This window comes from Sphaerodactylus townsendi, linkage group LG02 (assembly GCF_021028975.2).
Source record: "Sphaerodactylus townsendi isolate TG3544 linkage group LG02, MPM_Stown_v2.3, whole genome shotgun sequence".
Classification (NCBI taxonomy): domain Eukaryota; kingdom Metazoa; phylum Chordata; class Lepidosauria; order Squamata; family Sphaerodactylidae; genus Sphaerodactylus; species Sphaerodactylus townsendi.
Genome location: NC_059426.1, coordinates 81,024,347 through 81,050,932, shown reverse-complemented (window position 1 = coordinate 81,050,932; position 26,586 = coordinate 81,024,347). Strand labels below are relative to the sequence as shown.

At 43.5% G+C, this 26,586-nt stretch overlaps 2 protein-coding genes across 52 annotated transcripts in view; one reads left to right on the top strand and one right to left on the bottom strand.

The window, feature by feature from the left end:
* The window catches only part of TNNT3 (troponin T3, fast skeletal type), a 48,563-nt gene extending 40,740 nt beyond the window's left edge, over nt 1-7,823 (bottom strand). For 11 of the 50 annotated variants that reach the window (XM_048483413.1, XM_048483412.1, XM_048483430.1 and 8 more), the window contains exon 1: nt 7,715-7,821. The gene's annotated coding sequence lies outside the window, so the exon portion shown is untranslated. Of the gene's footprint in view, nt 1-7,714 lie in introns of all 50 variants that reach the window. The other 39 variants (XM_048483446.1, XM_048483450.1, XM_048483420.1 and 36 more) reach the window with 7 other exon arrangements.
* A 227-nt stretch (nt 7,824-8,050) lies between these two features.
* PRR33 (proline rich 33) overlaps nt 8,051-26,586 on the top strand; it is a 37,306-nt gene continuing 18,770 nt past the window's right edge. Inside the window, exons 1-2 of one of the 2 annotated variants that reach the window (XM_048483400.1) lie at nt 8,051-8,102; nt 9,080-9,465. The gene's annotated coding sequence lies outside the window, so the exon portion shown is untranslated. The remainder of the gene's footprint in view (nt 8,103-9,079; nt 9,466-26,586) is intronic. The other variant, XM_048483401.1, reaches the window with a different exon arrangement.

Here is a 26,586-nt window from a genome sequence, read left to right as displayed (position 1 = left end):
AGTGGAATTATGCCCACTAGCCCTGCCCCCTGCTTAAGCACAATAAAATCCAGATCCTACACATGTATGAAGCTCAACCAGGAATGCTGCTTTTCAGTGGTTCTTGATTGTATGGATTGTGTGTACAGTTTGTCTGACAAACCTTGCAGGTGGGATGGAGACAGATCACATGATCCCATCCCTGATCCACACACATAGCCTATGCAAACATGTAATGTTTATGGGGCTCCAAAATGAGGTTACTTCAATTAGAATTACTTTTCTTTGCTTGCAATGGCATTATTATGCAGTCAAATTGATAAACTTTTTATGACATTACTGCTTCTGGAAAGAAGAGAAGGAAGAGGACTACTTTCAAAGAAGAAGAGATTATTGTTATTGATTTAATTTAATATCCCACCCTTCCTGGCTGAAGCCAGGCTCAGGGCAGCTAACATACATATTAAAATCACAATAAATTAAATAAATTGCACAACACCTTTAAAACATTCCACAAACACTTTCTCCAGATGGTGATAAATTCATATTGCCCATATGACACATACTAATGCCTAAGGGGGGATGGGAGGGGGGTAATCAAAGGACCAGCAGATCTCAACAAATCTTGTACAGCCTGGTGGAACAGTTCAATTTGACATTCACTCTGGAACTGGTTGATGTCCTGGAGAGCTCTGATGTCTGCCAGCAAGGTTTTCCACCATGCAGGAGCCAGGGCAATAAAAGGCTTGACTGTGGTGGAAGCCAGCCAGTGGTGGGATTCAGCAGGTTTGCCCCATTTCAGCAGAACCAGTTGTTAACATGGTGCTTGTAAACAACCAGTTGTTAAATTATTTGAATCCCACCACAAGAACTGGTTGTTAAATTATTTGAATCCCATCACTGAAGCCAGCCATACATCTTTGGGATCAGGAACCACCTGTAAGTTATTGTCAGAGAACCTTATGCGGTCCCAAAGATACAATGGTCCCAGGTCGCTCAGCCTTAAAGATTAACACCAAAATCTTGAAAACAATCCCAAATTTAACTGGTAACCAGGCTACGGAGGATGGGTCTTATATGTTCCCTCACTGGTGTTCTGGTGAGTACTCTCACCACCGCATTCTGGACCAATTGTAGTTTCCAGAGCAGTCTCAAGAGCAGGCCTGCATAGAGCGAGTTATAGTAATCTAGCTTGGAGATGGCTGTTGCATGGATCACTGTGGCCAGGTTTGAATGAGACTGGTAATGTCTAGCCTGGCAAATGCCAACTGTCTAGCCTGGCAAAGATGGGGGGAAAGCCAATCGGGCTATATGTGTGACCTGGACCTCCATAGACAGGGAGGACTCCAGGATCACACCCAGGTTTTTTGTGGATGAGGCAGATATTAAAGCTTCACCAACTAAATGAGGCAGTTGGAACCCCTGTTTCGGCCCTGTCCATCTCAGTCACAGAATCTCCGGCTTCACTCGTTTTAGTTTCAGCCTGCTCTGCCACAATCATGCTGCCACAGCCTCCAAACACTGAGTCAAAACATCTGGGACAGCAGTTGGCCAGTCTTCAATCAGCAGAAGAAGCTGGGTGTCATGTGCGTATTGATAGCAACCCAGCCCAAAGTTCCAAACCAGCTGTGCCAGGAGTCACATATAGATGTTAAATAATATCAGGGAGAGAACAGTTCCCTGAGACACCCCATATACAAGGGGGCATTGCTGGGACACTCCCTCCACTAATGCTACCCACTGTCCCAGCTCCTAGATAAACGAGACCAGCCAATCCAATCCACTTGGTTTTTATACCCCACTTTTTTCAGTCATAAGGAATTTCAAAGTGGCCTACAAACTCCTTCCCTTCCTCTCCCCAAAACAGACACCTTGTGAGGTAGGTGGGGCTGAGAGAGTTCTGAGAGAACTGTGACTAGCGCAAGGTCACTCAGCAGGCTTCATGAGTAGGAGGAGAGAAACAAATCCAGCTCACCAGATAAGAGTTTCCCTGCTCATTTGGAGGAGTGTGGAATCCAAACTGGTTCTCCAGATTAGAATCTACCTGTTTTTAACCACTATCATGCTGACACAAAACCTACGTATGTTACATGTTACATTTTAATCTGCCCTCCTTTCAAGGATTTCAGGATGGTGTACATACTTCCCCCTCTACCATTTTGTCATCGCAATAAGCTTGTTAGACATTAGGCTGAAATCACCTAATAAGTTATGAGAATTTCAACCTGGATTCCTAGTTAGTCCAGTACCAAAACCTGAAAACAGCAGGGAAGCAGGACAAAAACATGAGATTTTGGGTTCTTTTAGAAATGATTTATGGGTTGAAAGCCTGTGTTTGCACTGAATAATCCTCTCTACTGAATATTCAGCTATGCCTTACTTAGCAAGGTATCTCTGGATGCCTTCCATTGCTTTCACTGAATACATGTTTCATGTAAGTTGCAGAAAATAAAGTTCCTTCTGATGTTTTAAATGGCTTTCAAATGTGAAATAAGTCTTCCTTAGAATATGGATCTCATTATGTTTGGTAAATGATCCGTAAACATTGTGATAGAGGCTTCGAGGAGCCAGAAAGTATACAACATCACACCACAGCTCCAATTAAGGTAAGCTTCTCAAGCATGGATTTGTCTTCTTATGTGCTATAAAGCACCATGCACATGTTGGCACCATATAAATTATTTGTTGTTAATTTCAAGGTTTGTGGTTAAATCATATTTCTGTTCAGTTATATATTATCACTAATAATAATATTAATAACAACAATGATAAAGCAGCTATTATTAGCAATAATAATAATAATAATAATAATAACAACAACAACAACAACAACAACAAATTACATTATAGAAGAAGAGTTTGGATTTATAGCCCCCCTTTCTTCCTGCAGGAGACTCAAAGGGGCTTACAATCTCCTTGCCCTTCCCCCCTCACAACAAACACCCTGTGAGGTAGGTGGGGCTGAGAGAGCTCCGAGAAGCTGTGACTAGCCCAAGGTCACCCAGCTGGCGTGTGTTGGAGTGTACAGGCTAATCTGAATTCCCCAGATAAGCCTCCACAGCTCAGGCGGCAGAGTGGGGAACCAAACCCGGTTCTTCCAGATTAGATACACGAGCTCTTAACCTCCTACGCCACTGCTGGATGGAAGCAGGAAAGGGGAAGAGGCTGTAGGGGCTTTAAGGCTAGGGGAAAAGGAAATAATGGGAGAGGAAGAAATGAGATGCCTCCCGCAAATCTTTGTAGGTTTTCACTTGTTATATCTGTTTGTCTTTATGTATAATAGCAGCAGTTAGTGCTGTTGTGAATGCACTCAGTTACATTTGAGGTTTGCAGACAAATATCATAGTCTGTTCTTCTTGTGTTTCACAGTTTCTCCCCTCACAACAAACACCCTGTGAGGTAGGTGGGGCTGAGAGAGCTCCGAAGAACTGTGACTAGCCCAAGGTCACCCAGCTGGCGTGTGTGGGAGTGTACAGGCTAATCTGAATTCCCCAGGTAAGCCTCCACAGTTCAGGTGGCAGAGCTGGGAGTCAAACCCTGTTCCTCCAGATTAGATACACAAGCTCTTAACCTCCTACGACACTGCTGGTCCGCCTGCTGCTCCGCCACTGCTTATAGAAATATATTGCCAAAATGATCCAAATGGCCTGAGGATATTCAAATGACAGGGGTCATCACAAGTTCAAGTAAACCCAATTGACACAGGAAGGACAACAATGGGAGATCTAAGCATTCTGTTTCATCTGGAAGTTTTATCCCTTTATTCAAATACTGGGGATAAGGTTAGTCAGCAGTGAAGGGCAATGCTTACAGGAGTTCTGTAGAACTTATTATTACTTTTTCAGACATACCACAGCTGAATTCTGGCACTCAGATCTGGTTACACGGGTATGCCTTCTGCATTAGACATTTAAATCATTTCAGTGCTGCTCAGCTACCACAATTTCTAACTAAGAACTCGGAGAACTGCCATTTTGTGATAGGGCTTGGATTAAAGTATCTCATACCAAGGCAGACTCAGCTGTACAAGCAAACAAAAAGCAAGCACTTTCAGGGATGCCAATGAACCATCACACAACAACCAAATAAATGCCCTTATATTGTTCCAGAAGATAGATTTATACATTCTGCATGACCTGCACAGTCCAAGAATGGTACCCCCACCGGATACCTTTGGTGACACTGCAAGGGGCTGTCAACACAGAGACCAGGGGCAGGAAAATGTCTTGGAGAGAACTGACTACCCCTAATTCCCAGGATTCACTCGAGCAAGAATATGATAAGAAACCCAGCTTCAAACTAGTTTCAGTGTCTATGCCTTGGCTCAAATTAAGCTCAGCTTCTTTCAGCAGTCTGAGGCAGGGAATTCTTTGGAACTGACAGCACGCCTTGCTCTATCAGATGTCTCAATTTGCTGATCTCTAAGAAACAGTAGAAGATTTACCCTTTAAAAATAGCTTATGGCAGGTCAGCTTCATGTCAATTTAAAACACCAGTTCCTTGTGCTAGCTGACTATTGATTGAGTTTTAAATTAATGGAAATTTGTTACATTTAAATAAAACAACACCAGCACACCCAGAGTAATAATTATGAGGCAGTTGCATTTTATTTGCAGTTCAAACAAATCTCCTAAAATTCAGATTAATCCATTTTTTTCAGGTACTCTATGAATGGCACAAATTACAAGTAAATGTTCTGAGGCAAACTGAAGCAAACTGAGAAAGTGAATCATGATTCAGTCACATAAATCCTCCAACCAGTCTCTCTTTCCGCTTTAAACTATAATGTTCCTTTTGGTCCAAAACTAATCCAAATCTTGGCTTTAAAAGTACAGTCTTCATCTCCCCAGGAGCTTCTTAACAGCTGAGAATGTACCCATCTTCCTCTTGATAGATTGAATTCATTCCCTCACACTTCAGAGACCATTTATGAAAATAGCCTTCCACCTATCAATCATTCCTTCTCCTTGGCCATACAAGGGAAGCAAGGCAGCAATATTATGAGGGGAAGATAGAGAAAGGAAATGTACGTTAAGAGCAGGTCTGGCAGGTAAAGCTAGCAATCAGGAGTGTGGGAGAGGGGGAGAGAAGCAACTGTTAAGGTGCCCATTTGTTGCTTGGCAGATGGATCCATTTCCTTGGCAGAATCTCTAGTCAAACTGAAAAATTTAAAAACACCTAGTATATAGTTCTTTACACTTTTTTTTCCTCTCCCCATCCTAGTGAAATTCTTTTTAATCATTTATATAGCTGGGCTGAAATGTGATTCTATATTTGGGATCAAGAAACCAACAGCTGGAGTCGTATTTGTGCATTTTAAAATCAAGCTGGACACTCCTAATCCTATCCATTTGTGCCTCTAGCCGCTGACAGTCTGCTTGCTTCCTGACACAGAATTTCTTATGGATAAGGAGGACTTGGAGATCAAGCCTGTCTTCATTCTCTGTCAACATGATTAATTGTGTTTCTGGCTGAAAGAGGGTGATCGGGCGGGGGGGGGGGGGAAAATCTGCTGTACATGCAAACAATAATAATAGGGAGTTGGTTTTTATACCCCACTTTTCTCAACTACAAGGAGTCTCAAAGCAGTTACAAACCCCTTTTCTTCTCTCCCACAACAGACCTGTGAGGTAAGTGGAACTGAGAGAGTTCGAAGACTAGTCTAAGGTCACCCACTAGTCTAAGGTGACCCACCAGACTTCATAAGGAGGAGTGGTGAATCAACATGTATTCTCCAGATTAGAGTCATCCACTCTTAACCACTACACCACACTAGTTCCACATCAGTAGAACAGGTTGTCTCTGGTTATAACATAGCCACCATATTATGCAATAAAGTGTGTGGTCTCACTGCTGTATGTAGGATAAAAGACCCCCTCCCCTTTCACACATACACAAAATGGCTTCTGCAAGGGATCTGTGCCATGGGAAAAGGTGCAGCTGTCCTCAAGAATCACCAGTTCTTGTGACTTCAAAAGATATTCTTCACAGTCCTGGACATTCTGATCATAGTTAATTGATATCTAAAACTTCAAAGTCTGTGTAGTTTACAGTGCCCGTTAATAATGATGGGTGCTACACTGGAGCATTTTATACCATCAGTTCTATTAGTGCAATAAGAGAATGTTTCCAGTTATGCTGGTGCACAAATCATGGCAGCCACATGGTGGCAACAGCCCTCATGTGTCACTGTCTTCATACCCTCTTAAATGGTCAAAAAAGGTCTGCAGTGGTACAGATTGAGAAAGTTACCCAATCTGTACAGTGAGCAACTCTCACAAACTATTTACCGTATGGAGGCAGTTATCATTAAGAGTGTTTTAAATGACTTGTGCACAGAAGCTGCAGTCAGTTCTTAATATTGTGTGATCCTCCTGATCATGAACAAGTATCATTGTCACTAACCAACATCACAACTCAGTGTAGGAAAAGTAGCATTTTGGATACAAAGAGCATACTCTCCTCCACTTTTTAGAAACAGAAATAATCACATAATATACTAACTGTCTTTCTATTAATCTGCATGATCTGTGAAGATTCCAGACAGGCAGACCCAATCAGATTCATCAAACAAGATAAAAGGTTCTATATTAAAAAGGTCATATATTGAATCCCAACATGGGTTTTGTACTTAGGCCTTTTTCCCTAGCATAAAACCTGTTCTATGCCCACTAACACGCCATGATTTTTTAGACAGCCGCTTTAGTAAGCAATGCAATTAACCAATCAAACTGTTTAAACATCAGAAATGCAATTCAGTACCTTGCAGTCCCCATTACATCTGGTCTACCTTTAGAAGCTGGGCAAACCCACACACTAATCAAGAGTTTACTCCTAACGTATTCTAGTCACCGTATTTGCAGCATGCTTCTCTACATACCACATGCTAGAAAGTATCCAACACAGAATATACGATTTTGAGGAAGCAAATTACAGTTATTGCATAGTCATAAACTGCATTTTCACCAGTATTCATACTTAGGAGTGATTCCTAATTGAAGTATGCTAGGTATTGACTTGAACAGCTTCCAAGCCAGGACACTTTATATGGAGGGCAAAAACAATTTATTAGTAATAATTAAGGTGAGCGGAGTGACTGACAGTGCTGAATCTACAAGTCGAAATGATCCTAACTGAAAATCAGGCGACCATAATTCTTACTTGATTTACATTTCTTTGAATTCAAGGTTAACTGTGCACAGTATTGTTAACTGCCCAAATTTGCCATAGAATGACTTCAGCTCCCTCCTGGCAGCCACACTCATTGTCAATGGATGCCTCATTTGACATGAAAGGATTTCTTTTTCAGTATTCTTGCACAAAGTTATGTCATCCATTTCTACTTGAATTCAGGACCTAGGGACACCTTCCCAAAATCTGGAACAGTATTCCCAGTTTTGACAACGCAGATTTTGAGTGTATTTTGTGTGAGACATTTTTTTCTTGACAGCCTCAAGAGCCATGAAAGATTGTATGCATTTCTCACTCGCTCTGGGTGCAATTATTTCCTGAAATGCACCTCAGTTTTTTATTTTTAGTACCCTGAAGTAAATCCCCTTTACACTAGGTAAGAAAAAGAGTCGGTAAAACTGAAAATGAATGGGTACTGCAACCCTGAAAACTTATTCTAGGCCATGAACTGCCCAGTCCCTCACAGCCTTCCCTGCTCTCTAAACAAGCGCTGTCTTCTCTGGTCCCTTTACCAATACATCCCTCTCCTGAATCTCCTTCTTACCTGAGAGGGGGAAGCTGAGAGAAGCGAGGAGCTCTGTGCTGAATGGGACAGGCTTCACGGGTCTGCAGACTTCACTAGGCGGTTAAGTCCTCCTGTTATAGTGACATCTGATCTTCTAGAGAAGCCCATTGGCCATCAGGCTCGCAGCAGTAGGAAGGGAAAGAGCAAGGAAAGGGAGAAGGGTCGAAGGGGGTGGGTTGGGGATGGGAAAAGGTCATACCAAGTATAGGAGCAGCTGAAGGAACTACACTAGGCTATGATGGGAGGGACATGGGGTTGGGGGGGGGGAACATATATCTTAGGTTTCTATATTTATAACCCAAACAGGCAAGCAAAATTTAAAGAGGGATGATCAGTGCACAAGAACTGGAGCCTCTCAGACAACCAAGTAAGAGTGGAGCCCAGGGCAATTTGGTTTTCTAAAGCCCATGTTGACCACGCATTGTTCCAACCTCAATAACATTATTTGCTGCACATATTCTTTGTTATTTGAATAGGGTGAGGCAAGCGCACTTGGGCAGTAGGTTGTTGCTGGAATTCAGGAAGGGTGCAGACACATTTTCAGCTGTTTTAAAATCTCAAGGACAGCCTCGTAGTTTGAGCTGCATCAGAAAGATTGTGCAGGGAAATCACACTGCTCTAGCAGCTAGAGGGTTCTGTGGCAGTCTTGCATGCACAAAAGTGGGAAAACGTAGCTGGACTTTCCGTATCAAAAATTCAAAACCAACTGATGCTTTGAATTTGGTGTCTGATATAAGAGTCTCTGTTTTGTCTGGTGGATATTATGAAGTAATGAGCATATAGGAAAATCATCCTGGGAAAGTCTCCACATATACATTCCACTTTTTAGGACTCCTGCCTTCTGAGAATCCAAGAGACAACTTTAAGAGATGCCAACCCTCGAGAAATAAGAGGCAGAAAACCGCGTTTGCACAAGGGGGCTGAGACATGATAGGAAATGCCTTTTGGACAAACATTTCACTGTTCTTCGGTTGCATTCAGTTTCACAAGGAGAACGAATCTCCAACGAAATTATGAATGTGTTAGTCCGCAGAGAAATCGAAGAGGTTGGGTTCTACCAGCTGCATTAGAGAATGAATTAATGATGAGGTAACGGTGTGTCGCTGAAAGCCGACTGAGTAAAGACAGCAAGAGAATTGCTGACCAGGTTTACAGGGATAAAGCAGTGCTGCAAGCAAAAATAAACAGGGGTTTTGCAGCTTCTTAAAGACTAAAGAGCTTTTTGCTGGAATATAATTTTTAATGTTACTGTTAAGCTTTTGAGATTCGCGTTTCTTCTTTGCAACAGTCTACACGAGAAATAGGAGTTGGGACGCTAATGCAGTGGTGTCGCTTTGTCACTAGGGGGCCTTCGCTACCAAGGACACGGAGCGCCGCCAAGGAGACGCGACTTGGTTTTCACTGCTCTAAAACCTCTGTGTTGCGTCCTCTTTGCAGTTTGTTTCCCCCACCCGGCTTCCCCCCACCCCAAAATCCCTTGGCCAAGGATTCGTTGCAGCGTCGCCCCATGCCATCCAGAGGGGTCGACACCTGTGCGCAAGCAGCCTGTGAGAACAGAGGAGGCCTAAAGTCAGGAGCGGTGGGGCAGGTTTTATTTTGGGCAGGAAGCAGCCTCCCCCTCCCTCCCTAGGATGGGAAGAGTCCAGACAAGGATGCGCCGACAGGATTTTAAACACGCGGAGCAGCGAGCAGCGAGCTGCAGCCTTTAACCAGCCAGCAGCATTCGCCAGGTAACTAAGAAAAAGCCCTCCCTCCTTTTTTCTGTTTCTGTAGCATTCCCTTTTGAAATAAATGAACGTACAAGAAGCCAGACTTTAATAATGGGTAATTATCTTGCTTAGATGGGAATGAAAGTGTAAAAAAACTTTTATCCAATGTGTGTGTGTGTTCCTGCAAAGCACAGATTTCTCACTTCGATCTGATTTGAAATACTGTGCTATGGGATGACGTGTATTTAGAGCAACTCTGCAGTTTCCTGTGATGTATTCTCCTTTGCATGTAGGAATACATTTGCAGTGTGTTGTCCACACTTCGTCATCAGCAAGTGGCTTGGCCAGGCAATTATTTCCAAATCAGTGCTTTGTAAGACTCTAGTGTGGTTTGCTGCTTTTTAAATCTAAACTGCACACTCTGGTTTGCAGTGTTTAAAAAGCAAGAATATTCCCCAATCACAACTGATTTGCTGCCTGTTATAGTTAGCGCTGAGTGCTGATATGGCAGCTCTGTACAGTACAAGAGAGGGGTGTGCATTGGCAGATGTGAGTACAGGAGAAACTCACACCCAGTCATTCCCAGACAGATCAGCTGGTCTCTTATTTTGGCAGCAGGATTTTTAAAAATGAAATACAGGTAGAAGAATAAAAAAATGTATTGAAAGGCATAATAAAAAGAGTAATCATTGTAACTTGCATTGTAACTCCATGTCTTGTTTACATGAATAAGCAGCTTCCTGTCAGACTGGGTGACCTTCACCTACTAAGGTTTAAGTGCAACTTTTTTATGCACAGTTCACTTCAGTGGGGTCTGGATCACTAGTGTTTGGTTTCATTTCAGCTGCAAGAAGTTTCTATTAGATATTCAAGGTCATTTAATGAATGGTAAATTCTTGGCTGCATCATGGACAGTTTTCTTCACTTTGCCTGCAGACTGGAGTTATGTGTTTGTGGAGCATTCCCATGATGTTGTACTCTAATGATCCACTTTCTAGTCTATTATTTTGCATTCTCAAACTGGCTTTTCTTCAGTATTTTTGGGAAGAACATAGTCCAAGCAAGTTACAACAATGTCTGGACACGAAGACATGCATTTTCCGAGGTCCCACATGCATACTGAAACAATTTCCTTTCTGTCAGCCCCTGGTGACTCTCATTTTCCCCCCATTCCAACAGAATGCTTTTGGATTTTTTAAAAAAAACCCTTAACACTATCGCGGTTACTGTTTTTAATAAGCTCTCAGAAAGCCCTCTGGTGGCACTGTAGGGGAAATATACAGGGTATCTGATAGAAGTGAATGCATAGAAGACTGCATGCAGCTGCAGTGAAGTTCAGTAAGGCTCACTAGTAAGAATTGCACCTTTACAGTGCAGTCCTTGACAGAGTTATACCTTTTAAGTCCACTGAAGTCAGTGGTCTTGGAATGGCGTAACTCTTTTTAGGATTGCACTCCTTAGATAATTGACAGGTTTAGTGCATACTTTGATTACATTCTTCATCTCATTTATTGCCATCTGCTCCCTCTGTTTCCTCCATATGTTAGCTCAGGTATTGAACTGTCTGCAAAACCAGCCATGACAGCAGGGTTTGAGAACTGGTGTTTCTGCAATAGATAGGAACATATCATTGATGGCCTGTCCTCCAGATTCTCTTTATTCCAAATACTTTTAAGTATCACATTTCATAATGTATCCCATTGGGTAAATAGTGATGTATCTTTGTTTAGCTAGGCATTTAGCTAGGCATTTAATCAGACATACGTTCTTGATGTTCTTCCTGCTCCCAATATGTTTTTAATACAATAAGCACTTAGTGGCAGGCTTGTAACTTAGTGGCAGGGCACATGCTTTGCGCTCAGGATGTCCCAAGTTCAGTTTCTGACATCACCATCTAATAGTACTGCTATGAAAGGTCTCTGACTGAAACTCCAGAGAACCACCCTAAGGCTGAGCAAGGCCTGCCACTTGTTCCTTATTTCTGGAAATTTTTCCTTATTTCATTTTAGTAGAAACAGTAATGAAAAGAAAGAGTGATGCTGAACCAGGGAAAGGCACCCTTAATTCAGGACAATGATAACAGTCTGAGGTGCTTTTGACATGTTCTTTGTGTCTGCCAATGGGAGCCTTAACTTAGATCTCTTTAGTTGACAACCCCATAGGGTACAGAACTAGATGGACACTTTGGAACTTGTTTTGATACCTCATATCATCAGTTGTACATATGATTTGTGTATGTATGTCATTGGATCACTCCTCATATTCATTCAACTTTCAACAGATGGTTCACCTGCTATGGAAATAAGCCATCTGTTCTTCAACATGTACCTGTTGTGTGTGTCACTTGTAGTTTATCACCTTTTGACTCTGCCATAGGCCACATGCACAAAACCCCCAATATCATTTTGTTTCAGTTCTTACAACTAATAACTATGAAGGGAGGATTATATTATTTGCCCAGGTTGACTAATTTTTGTTCATTTTCACTGACCCCTTTCCCTCTCTCCAAGAATCATAAGTCTTGATTCCCGGTGGTGTTTCATCCACATCTACAAACCCTTAGAGTCTATTATAAATCAGTTACGTACTCAGAGCACTTTCTGATTGGGGTCACAGCCTATTCCCATGTCAGACCTCTGACTTCCCCCTTCATTCTTTTGCTATGGATCCCTGCTGCACAGGAGCAGCTTTTCAGTGGGCTTCTGTTGGAGGGGAAAGAAAGTCACACTGTGCTGACAGAAATCCTTCAGTCAGCAATAATTTTCAGGAGAATCTAACCCCCTGAATTCTATCTAGCACATTTATTGTGATCCTTTCAGTTTATAGAATCACAGAGCTGGAAGCAGTGGCATAGTGCCCACGGAGTGGGGGGCGCGACGCCGCAGGTGCATACCCCGGTGCAGGGGCGTGGCGGGGTGGGCGGCACCATGGCGGGGCACAGGGCACGCAGTTCCCCCTCACTCCACCCTGGTTGGAAGAGACCACAAGGTCCATCCAGTCCAACCCCTTGCCATGCAGTAACACGCAATCAAAGCACTCCTGACAAATGACCATCCAGACTCTGTTTGAAAACCTCCAAAGAAGGAGAATCCATCACCTTCTTGTTTGATTTTTTGATTAATATAGCAGAGTTTTACCTAGTCTTGAAAGCGTAATGCAATAAAATCAGTCTTCCCAAGAAGTAAATTGCAAAAGGTAAAACTTATGTTTATTCTCATAGATTCTGTTCATGTTGTTATTGCAGTTGAAAGAAAGATAGAAATCCTAATCTAAAGAATATGGTTCCATATACGTGGCAGCCTATTGCGGCATCACATGAGTGTTGCGTGCAGTTATGGAATATTTACTTGTACACAAGAAACCTGTAGAAACATTGGACTCCATGCAGGTCCACCTGGAAAAGTGAGACAAAGAGTAATGGCTACTGAGTCAGAAGGAGGAGAGGTCAGAGGGCAGCTCCCAAGTACAGACAAAGAGAGGAAATATTTAAGTATGGCTATCAAGTCACGCCTTAACCTTCTCTTCTCCAGACTAAGCATACACTGCTCTATAAGGCCCTTTCCACACAAATCCCCTAAAATATTTGTAAAATGTTTGTAAAATGTTTTCAGCCCCCCCCCCCCCCCTTGTTCACACTGCATCCTCGTGAAACGATTCCTGGTCTCCATTTTGTGATTTTTCCCGTTGTTGTTGTTGTTCTGTGTTGAATCAATGTGTGTTCTGTGTTGAATCAATGCTTCATAGCCTCTTTGGATCCATAGAATTCAAGCCAATGCAGCCCAGTCTATTAGTTCTATCAAAATGCAGACCATACTGGTAATAAATATGAATGAGCTTTTAAGTCATTAATCTTTCTGATTATCAGCAATGTTTGAGGGTAGAATTCCTTCCTACATATACATAGTTACTTTTTCGAACTGTTTGTCCAACATTGAAAGAGTTGACAGGCAAGGCTCCTCAAAAAAAAATCTGGCCAATTTCTGACAATGAAGAAGAAATTAGGAGCCAGCAACACTCCACAACTTCAGATGCATATAAGATGGCATTTGGTTTCCACAAAATTACATCACTGAAAACAGTGGTGGGATCCAAAAATTTTAGTAACAGGTTCTCATGGTGGTGGGATTCAAACAGTAGCGTAGTGCCAATGGGGCTGGGCTGGGCATGACGGGGGCATGGCCGGGCATTCCGGGGCGGGGCATTAATAATTTCTCTGTTACTGTAAAAAACCCTTACTGTAAAAAAAAGTTCCTAATTTCCAGCTGGTATCTTTCTGTCCATAATTTAAGCAAGTCCTATCGTCTACTGCCAACAGAAACAACTACTTCTCCTCTAATTGACTGCCTGTCAAATACTTAATACTTTCAAATACTTAATTTTGTTTCTAGAAATCAAAAGAAGGATACTTTCCTTAAACAAGGAACTTTACCATATTTCTAAAACATGTTTTAAAAACAACCCAACAGGGAGAATTATCCCGTTTTCTACCTTCGGCCGTTTCCGCACGGCCAAAAGCAGCGACGCGATGACGTCGCAAATTGCGACGCCTCCGAAAAAAAGCGTTCGCACAGACAGGCGGAACTGCGGGCGTCCGCAGCCCCGCAGATAAATGTCGGTTCGCACGGAAGCGCTGCGAAAGCGGCTGCTGACCTCACCATCATGGCCGCTGGAGCAGTTCATCCCTCCCAAAATGGCCGCCGCTACTGCGGGAGATCGTTTGGCAGGCGCCGTTTGAGGACTGCTCCGTGGCGGCTGTTCGCACGAGTGCGCCGTCGATGCGTCACATGGGGAAAAAGAGTGGTTTAAAGCGTTTTCTGAATACGGCGTCTTCGCGCCGGTTTAGCGTTTTCGCGACGGCGCGAATGCGCACCTCCGCCGCTGCGCGTGCGAACGCTCTCGCTATGGCGGTTCTTTTTCCGTTGCCATGACGTCATATTTCGCCCGTGCGGAAACGGCCTTCGCTAACCAGCCACATAGGAAACAACAGGACTTTATGATTTTTAGACCTAATGGAATTTCTAATGGTTTTCAAACCACTTTCACAACTGTTTGCAAGTGGATTTTGCTATTTCGCACAACTTTAAAGAGCACTGAAAGCAGTTTGAAAGTGCATTATTCTGCATGTGAGGAATGAGTCTAAGTCTCAATTCCAGTCGGCTGGCATAACATGCCAAATGGCCAGGAGAGACCCTCCCCAGACCACCCTTGCTATGCTGATGGTGGGAGCAAGGTGCTGGGACGCTGGCACCACATTCAGTGTTGTGTTTCAGCACTTGGGGAAGGGTGTTGCAGCTGCTTCATGCCACCCACTGGATTCTCCCCTCCACCACGGCAAGTGCCCTGGGGAGGACAAATCCACTGGCATGGCTGGTGCTGATCGGTCCCCCTTTTGGGTGGGGCTGTAAGAGTAATCTTCCTCTCTATTTGAACACTTTGGTTAATTTAAAGTTTTGTAGATCCATTATGCATGCAATATTTGATTGTCCTTTTTCAATGGTTTTGCTGGGTCGTCTGCTAAAGATCCCTTTTTCAGACAGGCTGTGTCTGCCCCTTCAGTCAGGAGACTCCCTGACTCATATCCTTTTGCAGTAACCTTATGAGTCCCAGCTGAGGCTAAAATGGAGTGCACCATGTTTTAATAAATGGTCCATGCTTTCTCAAGCAACTTCAAAGCAAAAGGTTCCATTTTTCTTAGAGGACTCTGACCTTCATCATACTTGTTTTGTCGCTCATTTCTTAGAGACTGCAGAGAAGAGTTGAAGGGATGTGTTTTTACACATGGCTCTTATTTGAGTTGTGCGGTTTTAGTATTCAAAACTTTGATCTGAGAAAAAGTGGGGTTTGAAAAGAAAGAAAAGATCAGGATTTTTTTAAGTGTTAGTAAAGTTAGTTTACTAACGTGTGCTTCAGAAGCCAATGCAGCACAGGCTGGGTGGACTGGGAGGCTAAGACAACCTAGAAAAGAGCCCCACAACCTCCTGTGGACCTCTGATAAATGGAAACCTTCCCAGACAAGTTGCTTATATTGTGCAGGATATGGCTTGACTGCAGAATCATTACTGGGCTGGTTGTTTTTTCTGAAAAGTGGTTACTCCTGTGCAACTCACTCTGGCTAGGCAAGAAAGGTGATTATTGCCAACAACTTGTCTGGGTGGCAGCATACCGAGTGGCATGGGCTCATGGGACCACCAGGACCAACCCACCCCTGAAGTTATTGCAAAGAAAATTAATATTGCATCATAATGGGCAAGGAAGAGACTTCAACAGTAGCTAAAAGTAGAGCTTGAAGGGTTGAAAGACATTTTGTAAAGGTTATACCTGTAGTCACCTTTTGAATGAGGGAAGTGATGCTATGTATGCATGCCAAAACCGCAAATGACCGAGCTTCCCAATCTTTTTTTAAAAACTGAGTGCCTAATCTCTGCTAGTAACAAAGTGATAATTCTGATGTGTAAAAGGGTAACAACAGTAAATTACCTTGTAATCTGGTCTTGAATGAATCTAGAAGAACCCCTTTGGATAAGGTGACCAGCCGTCCCGCTTTTGGCGGGACAGTCACACTTTTCGGCAATGCGTCCCGCGTCCCGCAAGCGAGGGTTTTTTTTTTTTAACGATTTTCCCGACATTACTTGTGGGCAGTGCGCCTTTGCGGGAGTAAGCTTGCGACCGCTGTGATCCAGTAGAAGCGCCACTGCCTTTTGCGTGGCTCCCCGGTTTCCTGCCACCTGTCACAGGGTGGGAAACAGGGAAAAGCGCCCTGCGCAGAAGAGCAGTCGGCAGCGCTTTAGGGTGACAGTGGGCAAGGAAACCAGGGAGGCGCTGCAAAAGGCGAAGTGCGGCTCCTGCTCCCGATGTTATTGCCTGCCCAGCAGCTGCCGCACTGCCTTCTTGCGCACTTCCCTGTTTCCCGAGCTGGGAGCAGCCACAAAAGGCCAGTGTGTTCCACTGTGGACGTGTGCAGCGTCCATGCTTGCATTACAAAATTAAAAATCTGGTCACCTTACCTTTAGACTGTTCCTATGACTCTACCTTCCATCCACTGGAACTCTCTATCTCTGACACTGTAGGCCAGTGCGGGCTTAACACTGTGGAAGTAGGTGTCAAGACCTACATGTGCCCCCCCACCTTCAAGTTTCTCCCTTCTCTGAAGTAAACTCCTCATCCTCTTCTGGCTTCAAGTAGCATTAACTGCTATGGTAAATGAGATCCTTCTTAATCAGGAGTTGGCAACCACTTTTGAACCCTTATTTCACATCCTGATGAAGGTGGATTAGCATTCACCATGATTAACACCAGTGCTGTTGCTTTGCATAATCATGGTTAAAGTGACAAGTGAGGGAAAAGGGACCAAGCAGTTCCACGGCTCACTTCCAATCCCTTGATCACTTGAGCCCTTGATTCCACAGCTGCATCAACCCTGTGGGTTTTGTCTTTACCAGCAATAATCACTAGGCTCAGAATTGATGTAAGCCAAAAAAAAAATGCACAAGTTGCAGCTGTGTCATGCCTAGAATGGGATAAATGGTTCTTTTGTCTTTAAGGCTACATGAACAAACTCTTAATCTTTCAATGAAACAATATTTATCCCTTGGGTATGTTGTGCTACAACACACACTAATTTTTGCTATAGTATATCTGAAATACACCACATGGTACTGTTCTTCCTGAATTGTAATCCATCCGAGTTCAGATTGGGAACTTATTAAAACTCTGCCCATGGGAGAAGGATCCCTGTGTACCAGTTTTCTGCTCATGGGAAGTTCTTATGATGTGGGTTTAAATTGCAAATACTTCTCAAGTTAAAAGTGTGTCCATAGTAGTAGTTTCTACTGCTGATTCTATCTACCCTTGATGGGTTTGTGTTTGCCTTTTATTTCCTTGCTTTCTCATGGAAAATCTCATTATCTCTTTAAAATGGAGCAAACGTTTGTCTGGAGCCAAAGCTTCCATAGTTTCATTCTTGGATTATTTACATGTTAGTGAATCAAAGCAATCTAGCTGCATCAAAGCAATCTGAAACTGAGCAATATGCCATGCCACAAATAAAATTTAGAAAATTCATCCCAAACTCTGGAACTCATGAAGTTGTGGCAAAAAAGACTAAACAGTCTTTGAGTGTATCATGAAAGTCAAAACATCAAAATTGCAAGATGCCATAGTCCCACTGTACACCACATTTGTTAGACCACACCTGGAGACAGCACTTCAGAAAGGATGGGGACAGAATAGAGCAGGTGCAGAGGAGAACTCTGAGGCTGATCAGGGGCCTGGAGACCAACTCAATGAGGAAAGGCTGAGGGATACTGAAGAGCTGCAGCCATTCAGAATAGACAATATTGGAATTGATGAACCAGTGGCCTGACTCAGTATATGGCATGTATGCTCTAATGTGGTAGTCTTATTTGCTACTTCTCCCACTACCTGCATAAAGGGCAGCATCTTTTCTTGTCCAGCTTGATGACTCTCCTGAAGTTCTTGGAAATACAACAACTTGCCCTAAGTATTTAACCCATAGGTCCGTGTGTTCCTCAACTGTATTTTATTTTTAGATCCATATTTCACATGCCCCAGAATAACTGAACAGACAGGACCGCTAAGGGATTGGTAATAAGATACAACACTTCACAGCAGCCAGACTAGGTCAAAAGAGGCCAGAATAGAGGTTTAATCATCATAGTTTTTTTTTCCACGCACAGCTTACCACAGATTTTCCCAGTGGTCAAATCCTTTGTCTTGGAAATGTTTTCTGCAAAATCGTTCTGCACACCTTCATTCTCGCCATTGTTTTTTCCCTAGTCTCTTTAGTTGCACTTATTCCAAACTATTGCTGAAAACCTATTTTTCCTAACAGTGATGAGATGTCATCTGTGCTGCAGAAGAACAACCCTCACCCTTTTTTTTCTTTTGTTCAGGTGCTCCAACTGCATAGTTACATGGAAGTAGCAATTCAAAAAAATTCTCATGACTCCATTCACACTGGAGGCAGTGGGCTGCGCCTCCTTCTCCCACCACTCCAAAAGAGGCTTCCTGGTGGCATGGGGAGACTCGCAAAGTGCAACAGCCTCCCTGCTGCCAAGAAGCCTCAATGGGCCACAATTAACTTATGCTTAAGTCTGGACTGCAGCCTGTTGGCATAATGCTGCCAAAGACCAGGAGGAAGCCGACTAATGTTGGCTCCTCCCCCAGCACACTCGAACTACGCCAGTGGCAGGGGCACTGGGAAGCTGCATTCCAGTGCCGGGAGAGAGACAGTGGCTACACACCAGTGGAATCACGCCTCTGCCAGAATAAGTGCCCCACGGGGGGCGAATCTACTGGCACTGCAGTGCACTGCTCTCAAAAGCAGATTCCCTCCACTCTTGGATGGGACTCTCATCTTCCATTTCCACCATTGAGAGCAATCCACACAATAAACCTACTGGAGTAGGTGCCATTACCAAAAACTGAAACATATAACCCATCCCCCCCCCACAAAAAACCCACACCTTTTTCAGCCAAATTAGAGTTGTAGCAATGCACAATCATTACTGCTGCAGTCTCTTGTCAATTTCAGTCACTCATTACATCACAAGGTCTTTGTGAAATTGATAAAGCTGATCCAGTTGCCCCTGCTTCTTATCTCTTCCTCAATATTGCATCCCTAGTTTGATATGACAAAGAGAAAAAATAAAATTTCTTTAGAAAATAGATGGGGGGGAGGAGAAAATGACTGAAAGAGTGTTGGGTGACTAAGGACATTAGTAAGGGCCAGATGTTGATGGGGCAAAGAAATAACTAATTCAACATGATCATACACTCGAGAAGCTGCCTTGGAAATGGATGAGAAAAAACATCACAGTAAAAGTGCTTGGGAAAACAGTCGAGGAAAATGAAAGCAAAACTTTTCCAGAGTCAAACAGATCAGGAAATGTTTGGAATTCAAAGAAAAAACATAGAATTCAGTGGCAAGATTTTTTGTAAAGAGCTCATGTGGAAAAGGTCCAAGTTTGGGACACTCTGAAGCAGTGGTTCTCAACCTTCCTAATGCCGCAACCCTTTAATACAGTTTCTCATGTTGTGGTGACCCCCAACCCTAACATTTATCCATTTTACAGTTGGGGAACACTGATGCAGAGTCTTAGGCGACCCCTGTGAAAGGGTTGTTTGACCCCCCCAAAAGGATCGCAACCCACAGGTTGAGAACCGCTGCTCTGAAGGTTTCTATGTGCTGCTTCTAGCAAATCTGGACACGCTTAGAAGAACAAGCATTTGGTTTGTCAAATGCAACGTGGAGCTAAAGATGCATCCATCAAGTAAAGCAGAACTTTGAATTTAGGCCATGAAACTGGGCCAGATTATACAATTGGGTTGCACTCAGCAGTTGTGATAAAAACTGACTTCTAGAATTGAGCTCATGCCAAGCTGATTGTGTACATGTGCATGTGTTGCCAAGGGTTGAGTACAGTCCAGGTTTGCCTTCCAGCATGTCACCATTTACTAATCTCTGTGGATGGACTGCAGAGGAAAAAGTGAGTTTAATAAGTGCAGGAGTGTCTAAAGCCATTAGTGTTTACAGTCAGAGTGAGGTGTAGAAACAGGGAAGTAACCTGATTGACTATGGTTACCCTGCACACTGACTGGGTGAAATATTTGATGTTACAGAGAGGGAGGAGGGTATCTCCCTGTGAAGAACAATCTGAAGGGCTTTTGGATTTGAATATCTAGGAGTTAAGAGCTAACTGCCTTTGCTGTGCTCAATCATCTGAGGGGAGTAGTTTAGTCAGAGTGTAGAAAACTGGCTAACTCTACTATTAACAATGTATTGTCGAAGGCTTTCACGGCCGGAATCACTTGGGTGCTGTGTGGTTTCCGGGCTGTATGGCCGTGTTCTAGCAGCATTCTCTCCTGACGTTTCGCCTGCATCTGTGGCTGGCATCTTCAGAGGATCTGTGGCTGGCATCTTCAGAGGATCTACTAATAGTAGAGGATCTACTATTAACAGCTGGTGTGCTATGCAAATAATATACACAGATTGAGAACTGGTGGTGGGTTTATTGTCAGGCCGAGCTGAAGGGCCATATATATAAACCAGTGAGGAATATATCTTCCAAAGTGAGATAAGAAGAATGCCTGGATATCAGTTAGTCTGGTGTATGGGGTTTTGCTTTGTTTTTCTTCAAAAGAGAGTGATTTATGTTTTGCTTAAGGGTTTTCTAACTGTGAGGCTGAGTGAGGGTACTGAGTGAAGTACCAAACCTGTGTTAGACCTTGATGGTGATATCCATTAGCCAGTCCATCTGAAATATAAGTAACTCTACCATCTTTAGAACATCTAATCTAACTGTAAAACTGAACAAATTTATTAAGCCTGTGCCAGGAAAACAAAAACTGATTCTGTGCCTAAGCTTTTGAGTATATATGTATTTCTTCTGCCTTAACCATTCCTTCCTCCCAAGTTACTTATCTCCCATATCTGCTCTGTTAAACTGTTCATTTCGTTTAAATTTTAAATCTGCCTCAGTATTATTTTGTGTGCCTTATTAAGGGAAGTTGCCTAGAAAGGTTATAATATTGGGCATCCTTCACCTTCTAGGTCAGTTATAAGACTGAGAGAAAGTGTTTCTGTACTAGTTACAGTTCTGTACCAGTTTCTTCTTAAGCACCTTAGTCCCTGAAGGGGAAAAGGCAGGAAAAATCTTACAAGTTTGGGGAGGGAGGTACTTGCATAGTCCCTTTGGGTTCCCTACTATGTAAGTGGGCCTGGTCTAGTGGTCAGCACCACACACTGAGTCATGGTTTTCTTAGGTAGAGGCTGCCATGGGAGAGGGAAAATGGAAGACAAGAGGGCTGATAAACAAATGTGGCTGTTAGGTGAGAAGGGGAGATGGAAGCAGGAAAGGGGAAGAGGCTGTAGGGGCTTTAAGGATAGGGGAAAATGAAATAATGGGAGAGGGAAAAATGAGATGCCTCCCGCAAATCTTTGTAGGTTTTCACTTGTTATATCTGTTTGTCTTTATATATAATAGCAGCAGTTAGTGCTGTTGTGAATGCACTCAGTTACATTTGAGGTTTGCAGACAAATATCATAGTCTGTTCTTCTTGTGTTTCACAGTTTCTCTCATGCACAAATCCATGTGTATAAGTACCACCATGTGGTGGTAGCCTTTGAATGTTTTTGCCACAATAAATAGCATTACGTCAAACAGAAGGATAATAGGGAGGGCTTAACAGAAAGAAATTTACATGCAGTAATTTTAATGCCGCAATCCCACATGAGTCAGCTCTTATTCAGTTACATCTGTTCCTCAAGACATCAGTGGCTCACAATTTAGCCATGCAAATCACATAGGAAAGCCAATGCATTCAAATTCCTGCTTTTCAAACACAAAAGCAACCAGCTGTCATTCTTAAGACTATTTTGCAAACTGATTTCAGAAGAAACTCAGAGGAACTCAATTTCACCACTTCTAGTAATTATCTCAGAGGACCTGTGATATCTATCAACCTGTGATATTTGCAGAATTTTGCTGTCAGAACTTCCAATGACAACAGAGAGATATGACTAATGAACCAAACAGCATATTCCTCCAAACTATTTTTAGGCCAGGGAACTTTCCATCTGTTCAAGAGGATGGTTTTTATAGAAGTGTCAGCCATCTTGAACTTTATCCATTAGCTACAAAATTGCCTTTGCACTCAAATAATTATCCCTGTAACAGTTGTCATAGGCAAACTGTGGTGCAACATTTAGCTCTCTATCCTTTTACATACTTTGCAGAGGCCGTTTCCGCACGGGCAAAATATGACGCTGCTGCGAACGGAAAAAAGAAGCGCTAGAGCGCAGAGCTGCTCGCACGCTGCAGCGGCGATAGGTGCGAAGTCGCTACCGCCGCTAAAACGCTTTTAAACCGGCGCTAAGACGGTATATTGCGGAAACGCTTTTAAAACTAATTTCCCCTCTTTTCCTCTATGTGACGCATCGACGCCAAGATTCGTGCTTTAACAGCCGCCAATGAGCTGTCAGTCACAAATGGCGTCTGGCCTGCACGGCCAGGCGGCGCGCAGGCTTAACGCGTCATGTAGACGCCGCTTCCGCGAAAGCGCTGCGCGAATCAGTTACATGGGCTGCTGACGTACCGCGAGCTCCGCCTTTCGTCTGTGAACGTGCTTTTTTTTGATACGTCGCACTTATGCGTCAGCCATCGCGTCGCTGCTTTTGGCCGTGCGGAAACGGCCAGAGATTCCCATTTCACTGGTGAGGAACTGATGCATAAGCACAGTGACATATTCAAAGTAAGCTGATGACTTCCTTTTATATATATATATATATATGGCTCCTTCCGCACATGCAGAATAATGCACTTTCAAACTGCTTTCAGTGCTCTTTGGCAAAATCCACTTGCAAACAGTTGTGAAAGTGGTTTGAAAATGCATTATTTTGCGTGTGCAGAAGGGGCCTATAATTTTTTTATTGTATCATTTGAATTTTACAGTTTATAGTAATTTCCTTCTTCATACATTTTCAAACAATACTTTTTCTTCCTTTTCTCCCTCCCCCCTTACTTCTTCTTCATAGTTTTGTCACACAAACAGCAGTAAGTTCATTCTCTGTAGCCTCTTCTCCCATATTTCTTCATTGACTTGATCTTCTTTCATCCAGTCCACGTATATTATCCATATCTTCAAAATTTCATTCTGTTTATCTTGCCACGTCGTATTTTTGGTTAATATATCGAAAATATCAAGTGTCACTTGTTCCCAGATATATTCTAGCCATTTCTGTAATGTCCATTTTTTCTTTTCTTTCCAGCCCATATTATTGTTGCATGTATGCGGCTTTAATCATTATTTTATACATATAACTATATTTTTTATCCACCCTTCTATCCTCCATTATACCCATGAACATTAAGTCATTATTTAAATCAATATTAATCTTCACCAGTTTCTCGATATATAACAATACATTTGTCCGAAATTTTTTCACTTCTGCACATTCTATCCACATATGGCTATAATATGCCTCTTGGTCTCCACAGTACCAGCATTTAGAACCAAGTCCTTTTATCATATATGCTAGTTGTTTTGCTGTTCTATACCATTTTAATATCACTTTTTTTTTCTAACTCCATATATTTCTCAATCTTTATATTTTTCCAACTGTCTATTAATTTTTCAGTATTACCAATGTCTAGAAATCCTTCCTTCTCCCATTTTTGTTTCAAAGTTATTATCATGAATTCCTTATCATCTACCATATATTTGTATGTATGCCCTAAAATTTTCCCTTTGCATTTTCTATATAGTTCCAGACATTTTGACATTATACATTCTCCTTTTATCCGTGAAACCTTTATCCTTTCCCAAATGCCTCTCAAAACCAACCAGTTCTTGTTTCCTCCTATCTCTATAAAAAATTTTAATGTCATAATTTCTCCTCCTTCCCTAATCAAATTTACCACAGTTTGAATTCCTTTTCTTTTCAATATTTTTATCACTTTTTTTCCTTCTTTGCCATGCCATTACACTCTCCCAGTCAAAGGTGCCACATCCAGGGTGCCAGGCATCCATTTACCTCTCAATTTTTCCAATATATCTAGCAAGACCTTTCTTGGTCCTATTGCTTTTTGATTTCCTTTCTTCAACTCTTTATTGAAGATACCATGTACACCAACTCTTTCGTTTATTTCATTTTCAAACTTAACCCATTTTTCTACACTATCCTAGTTTATACTCATCAGACTCTTAATCTGGAATACTTCATAATATTCTTGCATTTTTGGAATCCCCCAACCTAAAGAATTTTTTGTCATATATATAATCTTATTCATGATTCTTGGTTTTTTATTATTAAACACCCAAGCTTTCAGCTTTCTATCCCATTCCTCTGAATGCTGACGACTTCCTGTACTAGGAGCAAAACACTAAATTCAGCATTCTAGCCAGGGGTAGTCTGTCCAACTAGCACACAAGAGATGGAGGTGTGCCACCAGCCTGATTGTCCTCCCAGCTCCCTCTCAGCATTAGAATGTGCTCCAGAGATGCTTTCAACTCCAGTGGTGCCAGCAGGTAGCCTGTTTCCCATCCTTCATTGTGGGGGCAGGCTGTTCTTCCTTCTGTTTGCACATGACACTCCGGCCGCTTCCGCACGGCCACACTGGGGGTTGGGTTGGCGTACATGACACCGACCCAACCCCCCAAGACCGTTCGCACGAACGGTCCCGGTAACGACAGGGAAGACAGCACCGCACTGAGCCATCGCCCGATCGACTTACCTTCCCTGCGACCTTCCGGCATGTCGCCGAGGCCAGGGGACATGCCCCCCTGCCCTGTGCGAACACTCCGGAGTTGCAGCAGGGTGTGTGTGTCCCCAGGCCTCGGCAACGCGCCGGTAGGTCACAAGGAAGGTAAGTCGATTGGGAAAGGGGGGGATGGCGCCTTCCAGCTGCTACCGTTCACATAGCAGCAGCGGGAAGCCACCATTTTCCAAAAACCTCGCTTGGGGAGCGAGGTGGAAAAATGGCAGCTTCACGCCGCTGGGGGGGAGCGAGGGCGGTGTGGCTGCGAAGCAGCTGCACCCCCCATGCGAACAGCTCCCTAGGGACGCCGTTTTTGCCGTCCCTAGGGCGCTGTAAATGGCCCGTGCGGAAAGGGCCTCCCCTTGTTAGTGGAGAAACAAGGAGATGAGCAAAGGCTTCTTGTTATGTCATGAGGGATGAGGAGGATGTAGCCTCACCTTACTACTACCTGTTCCTGCCCCACTACCTGTTCCTGCCCCACTGGAGGAGCGAAGAGAGCAGGTGCTGACTTCCTACTTCTCACCACCTACCCATGGTGGGGCGGGGTAACGAAGGTGATCACCATTTTCCTGCCTCCTTGTGATGCAGTGAACAAGAAGAGTGGGCTCGAGCTTCTTGAGGGGGGGAGCTAGGAGGGCAGGTACCATTTTCCCACCCAACCTCCATAACAAAGAAGGATAAGGAGGGTACATATTTTTTTCTGCTTCTCGGGTAGGGGGGCAGCTTGGGTGCCCAAAATGCATGGACCTGCCCTGTTTCTGGCCATCATCCTCAAAGTACCTTTCAATTAATTTCTTAAGAGTAAACCCCATGGAACTTTGTGGAACTTACTTCGCATAAACTCACACAGCCTTGAATTGGTAGAAACATAGATCGTTTCCGCACGGGCAATTAATGGCGGCCTGGAGACGGTAAAAACGCCGTCTCCAGGCCGCCATTCGCGCCGCCCGCCCGTTGCGAGGCCACTGTTTCCCCAGAGCGCTTGGAAGCGCTCTTTTTGGGGAAACGCCGCCTCGAAGTCGCTGCCGAGTGAACGGCAGCGGCTTCGCGATGCCTCCCCCACCCGGCACTTACCTTGTCCCCGGGCCTCCGGCGCGTTGCCGAGGCCTGGGGATACGCTCCCCTGCCCTGCGCCGCTGGAGCAGGCGACAGTTAGGGCGGTCCCCAGGGCTCAGCGCGGGCCGGAGGCCCGGGGACATGCCGGGTTATTGCCGGCGCTCTGCGGCGCCGAGCTGCCTGGCTGTTTCAGGACCGCCCGTGCGGACGGTCCAAGCGTCGTCCGGTCGGCGTCAGAACGACGGCCGCTTCCGCCTGGGTATGAAACGCCATAGGCATGTATTTAATCTCACAGATGATGCCTTCAATTTATAGGGAACACACTTCAAAGTACTAGTTCAGAAGACTGCAACCCATAATACTTAAATATAAATCAAATTCTGCTATGTGTTGTGCTTAATTTTACAAATTAATTTGTTGACATCATTGTGTATGTGTAAAGTGCCATCAAGTCATAGCTGATTTAAGTTGACCCCGAGGGTTTTAAAGGTAAGAGGTGGTTTGCCATTGCTACCTTCTGCATAAGGTCCCTGACATTCCTTGGTGGTCTCCTATCCAAACAGGACTGATCCTGATTAGATTCTGACATGATCAGACTAGCCTCATTTATCCAGGACTGGATATTATTGTGAGAAGAGCCAATTTAGTTCATCTGTGGTAAAGCCATTATTTTGTAATAATGTATAGTGGAAGCTATTTAATATTGATATCAGATGCTTCCCCATTTCCCATTAGAAAATACATTCCCCACACTGTTATATACAGGCAGTTTACTGCCTGATTAATCTCCATTACTGTAGAGGTCTTA